Source organism: Bos taurus, chromosome 23 (genome assembly GCF_002263795.3).
Source record: "Bos taurus isolate L1 Dominette 01449 registration number 42190680 breed Hereford chromosome 23, ARS-UCD2.0, whole genome shotgun sequence".
Lineage (NCBI taxonomy): Eukaryota > Metazoa > Chordata > Mammalia > Artiodactyla > Bovidae > Bos > Bos taurus.
In genome coordinates, this window is record NC_037350.1 from 17,523,067 (window position 1) to 17,528,709 (window position 5,643).

The window sequence follows — 5,643 nt, forward strand, 5'->3', positions numbered from 1 at the left end:
GTGGTCCAGTGGCTAAGACTCCACGCTCCGAGTGCAGGTGGCCTGGGTTCAATCCCTGCTCGGGGAGCTAGATCCTGTACATCACCACTGAGAGCCCGCATGTGGGAGTGAAGATCTTGTGTGCCATAACTAAGACCTGGCGATGCCAATAACAAACAGAAAAAGAGCCTGCTGAGGGCCGCTTGGGATCCACCTCCTTGCTCCTGAGCCCCCCGCCCTGAAGCCTGCATAGGCTGGGAATGTCTCATAAGATGGGTAGCCGGGGTGCTCTAGAGAAGGAAGGAGCCCACGGGAGGCCTCTCCTAGATCCCCTGCCTCCACGTAGAGCAGCTACACCCACAACCAGCAGAGGAAGCAGATTCTAGGGCCCACCAGGTAGTGGGCTCCACCCAAGCCATCCCACTTTCGTTCCCTGCTAGCAGGTTGAGGCCAACTCATTCCTCAGCCTGGCTCGGGTTCCTGAGCAATGGGGTGCTGAGGGTCCTCAGAGGTGGTGTTGCTCAGGGCCCCTGGAGGTGACGATGATGACATCAGCATTGACCCAGCCTCAGGAACCTCATTCTGAGGAGGGAGACACAGCCCTGCCGTCTGGAATACTCTACTCCAATGGGGGAATAGAGCCCCTGTCCTCCAGCAGCCCCCAGACTGAGCAGAGAGACACGGCCCCTGCCCCCCTTCAGGGTGGTCTGACTGGGCCTTGAACACCTCCATCCACATCCAGGGAGTGAAAGCCAAGAGGTCACCATCCCCTGCCTTAGGTCAGAGTCTTCCCACCCCCCCTCAGGACGAAGGATAGGACCAGCATGGAACAGGAAGGGAACTTAGAGACCTGTGTCCCCGCTGGTCACTGGCAGGCAGGCTCCTTCATCGTCGCCCATGGGGCCCAGTCTCTCCCAGAATTCCTGCTAAGAAGCATTCCTTGCCATATGTAGGAGAGGAGCCCAGGGGCGGCTTTGCCCTGTCCCACCAACCGCTTCCCTCACCCCAGACGCTGATATGCTCGGAGAGGCCCTGGGGTGAGGGAGCAGGGGAGGCGGATAAGCCGACCTTCCTCCAGACCCTGTTTTGGCTGGAAGGCCGCTGGGCTGTTCTGTCTGTGGGCACAGAATGGACAAGGGACCCTGGGTGGGAAGGGCTTCCAAGCCCGAGGCCCCAGGGGGTTGGGATGGCCCATCCACTGGCAGGTGGGTGAGTGCTCCAGAGCCCCCGCTGAGGTTCACAGTTTCTCTTGGCTCCTCAGGACACCCACTTCACTCGTGATCCCCACTCCCGGAGACACAGACAGAGGTCCCCTGAGCCTCCCCAGAGCTTCCACCAACGTCCCTCAGGCCCCTGTTATTCTCCTGTCTAGAAACCTTGCCCCCAGCAACAGGGAAAAGAGAAAGAAGGGACTGTGTCCCCAGTGAAACTAATGGATAGAGCCTGGCCAAGCTCTGCCTAGACCCTGCCCCCGCACTGCTCAGCGGTGCTGCAGTTGAGCGATAAGATCCAGGGAAGGCCACGTTCAGTCTGGGGGAGCTGAACTTGACCCATGTGTTAGATAATTCTAGGAAATTGTTTTTTTCAGTATGAGAATGGCTTGCAGGTTCATATAGAAAATTGGGTTAATTTTTGAGAGATGCAGGCTTCCCTGGTAGCTCAGTTGGTAAAGAATCCGCCTGCAAGGCAGGAGACCCCAGTTCGATTCCTGGGTCGGGAAGATCCACTGGAGAAGGGATAGGCTACCCATTCCGGTATTCTTGGGCTTCCCTGGTAGCTCAGCTGGTAAAGAATCTGCCTGCAATGCAGGAGACCTGAGTTCGATCCCTGGGTTGGGACAATCCCCTGGAGAAGGGAAAGGCTACCCACTCCAGTATTCTGGCCTGGAGAATTCCATGAATAGTATATGGGGTCACAAAGAATCAGACACGACTGAGCGACTTTCACTTCACTTCATTTGAGAGATGTATTCTAAAGTGATTAGAGGGGACATGTTGTAATGTCAATAATTTACTTTCAAATATTTCAGTTCCAAAAACAATGAAACAAATCTGGCAAAATGTCCACTGTTCTGTCTTGGTAATGGATGCTTGTAGGGTCATTGTACTATTTCTCTCTACTTGTTTAAATGTTTAAAGTTTCCCACAATAAAATATCCCCCCAAAAAAATTAAAAAAAAAAGAAACATTGTACCAACCTGAACTTGAACACCAACACTACTACTTTCTTGCTATGTGACCTTTGGCAAATCACTCAACCTCTCTGGGGCTCATTTCCTCTATAGTTAAATAGTATGACTATTGGGCTTCCCTTGTGGCTCAGCTAGTAAAGAAGCTGCCTACAGTGCGGGAGACCTGGGTTCCATTCCTGGGTTGGGAAGATCCCCTGGAGAAGGGAAAGGCTACCCAGTCCAGTATTCTGGCCTGGAGAATTCCAGGCACTATGTATAGTCCATAGGGTCACAAAGAGCCAGACACGACTGAGCGACTTTCGCTACAACTACTGCATACTCCTCTTAGCAGGGTGTAGTGAGGATTAAACATAATAACTAATGGCGAGCAGTGCCTGGGACATAGTAAGTGCTCAGTTAAAAATGGGTGTTTGCAAAAAAAAAAAAAAGTTATTTGTGGGACTTTCCTGGTGGTCCAGTGGTTAAAACTTCATCTTCCAGTTCAAGGGGCTCAGGTTCAATCCCTGGTCAGGGAGCTAAGATCCAACGTGCTTCCTGGTCAGAACATAAAACAGAAGCCATATTATAACAAATTCAATAAAGACTTCAAAAAAATAGTCGACATCAAAAAAAAAAAAGTCTTTTAAAAATATGGATGTTTGCGAAATGAAAGACGGGGAGGCTATTGAGAGGAGTCATTTTCTCAAATTCTGAACTTCAGTTTCTCGGCCCTCAATAAGCAGTAGTTAATGATATTACTTCAGTCAACGACTGCGCCCCCAGCCCACAAACCAGGCCAGGTTAGTGTTGGATGCTGGGGAGAAGAGAAGGCTGGGGGTTACTTTTAACAGGGCCAGTAGACACTGGTTCCATACAAGAAGCCCCTTCCCCACTTGGTACCCAGCTCAGGAACAGAACAACCTCCCACCCTTTGGCCATGCCCAGCCACTCAACGTCGAGAACAGTCAGGGTTGGGAGGTCAACCCCCTCAATATCCTCCATGGAGAAGCAGGGTGGGGAGTGAGAGCCCCGTTCCGAGGACAAGGGCAGTGGGGCACGCAGCGGGTAACGGGAGAAGGCCAGCACTTTCCTATTTTGGGAGGCAGGAGGCAGCAGGTGGCTGGCTGGTGCTGAGACATGTGAACCCTCCTGTCAGCAGGCCATGTGGCCAGCAGCAGGGCAGCCTGGCACTGCTGGGCATGGCCTGGGCCCTGAGTGAGCCCCCCAGCCAGGAGTACTTGTGGCCACAGAGGGAGGGAGGTCTGGTTTCACCATCACAAGGGCATTCTCCCTAATTCAGCTAGGGAAAAAAGGCTGCCTAGAACCCTCAAGTCCCCCAGGGAAGCAGACTCCAGGGTCTGGATATTCTGAGGTGCTCCCAGTCTGAGTGCTGTGCTTAGTTGCTCAGTCATGTCTGACTCTTTGCAAACTCATTGACTCCAGCCTACCAGGTTCCTCTGTCCATGGGGATTCTCCAGGCAAGAATACTGGAGTAGGTTGCCATGCCCTCCTCCAGGGGATCTTCCCAACCCAGGAATCAAACCCAGGTCTCCTGCATTGCAGGCAGATTCTTTACCGTCTGAGCCACCAGAGAAGCCCAAGAATATTGGAGGGGGTAGCCTATCCCTTCTCCAGGGGATTTTCCTGACCCAGGAATCCATCCAGGGTCTCCTGCATTGCAGCTGAGCTACCAGGGAAGCTCATTGCAGCTGAGCTTTACCAGCTGAGCTACCAGGGAAGCCTCCCAGTCTGGGGAAATGCAGTCTTTGCACTCCAGGAGCTCCTAGTCTGATGAGAGACATGGCCTCTGCCCTGGGGAAGCCCCTAGTCTGACAGAGGAGACGCAGCCCCAGCAGGGGAGGGTTCCAACTGAGGGGGAAGGCTGGCCACTGTGGGGTGCGGGGCTGGAGCGCTCCACTAGGCTTGGAGGCAGCCCACGATGCTGCAGTTTCCTTCGGCAGCCTGGTTATTTCGGGGTGGGCAGGAGGAGCAGGCAACTTTCCAGATTAAAATAGCCTTCCCTGGGTGTCATTCCTGAGACGTGCACAGCTCCCAGCTGAATGTTTGTCACATGGCTCTGTTCCTCCCACCCTGCCCAGGCGGGCTGGGCAGGGCTGGGATGGTAGTCCTACCCAGGGAGGGGGGCGGTGCAGGGAGCAGAGTTGAGCCTTGTTTCCTAATTGGGGCAGTGTGGGAATGCAGCTCTGGCCACCGAATGCTGCCCATCACTTGCCCAACTCCTCCTTCCTAAAGGGGCCGCCAGCCCCCTCCCTCAGGAAGCCTTCCCACACTGACTCCAGCTGTATGAAGCCCTCTGGCTCCACCTGCCTCCCCAGTGCTGTGGCCAGTCAGTCATTTCCCATGGTCAGGGGCTTCCCTTATCACTGGGGATCCCTGGAATCAGGACTGGAGGTCCCTGAGGCCAGGCTGTGTCCCCCCCTGAGACCTGGGCTCTGTGAGACCAGGGCTCTGTCTCCTCACCACCTGTTTCTGGTCCAGTGAGAAGAAAGTTGACCCAGGACTCGAGAGCTCTGGATTCCACGTGACTCTTGAGGGCATCTCTTTGCCCTTAAGGCCAGTGGCTGGCCACCCATGGCTCTTAAGAGCAGAGATGCTCTAGTAACCAATCCAGGTTGCAACCCCAGCCTGGGCTGTTCCAGGCTGTTCATCACCTCCAGTCACTTACTTAACCCTCTGACCCTCTGCAGGGTCAGGAGGGCAACAGTAGCTCCAGCCCCTGGGCAGGTGTTAAGGCTCAAGTGAGATAACACACCCAAGAGAACTGGCATGGTTCGTGGCAAAGGGTGGGGAAAAGGTGAACCAAAGAAAAGTGTAGCAGTCCAATTCTCAGGCCGGTTGTGGGTTGGGCAGAGCTCTAGGCTCCATGACCCTGGAGTCTGGGGCCAAGAATGGCCCTGGAAGACCACAGCGTGACCTAGGTCACCAGCCAGGCCAGGGCTGTGCTAGGATTCTGATCTGCAGTTCGAGGAACAGGACATGACCTGACTTCGTGAAAGCTCTCTCTCGCCCTTCCCCCTCTCTTCAACTCTCTCTGGCTACCCAATTCCAGCTGTCTCTGGTCCTTGTCGCTTGCTGCGCCCCTGACTTTCCCCGCCCCCCTCCCTCCTCATCCAGTTATCCTGTACATGTGACATGTCTGGCATGGCGTGACCCCTCTGAGCGGGGCAGGGGGCTGGGGCTGGGCCCACACAACATAAATATGTCCTGGGAGTTTACATTGTGGGGGCCAGGAATACACACCAGTTGGCCGGCTGCTGCCCCTGTTTATTCCCTGGGGGTTCATGGCCAGGGCCGGGGCAATCCTCAGGTGGCTGCAGCTGTGTGGATGTCAGTGTGCCAGGGACCCCAGAAAACCCCAGGCCACCCACGCCCGTTGTGTCCCAGCTGCCCCTCCCCACCCCCATGGACCACGCCATGGTACGCATGGGCGTCTGAGCGAGTGGCCCTCCCGGACCTGTGGTTAGGGGCCCCTT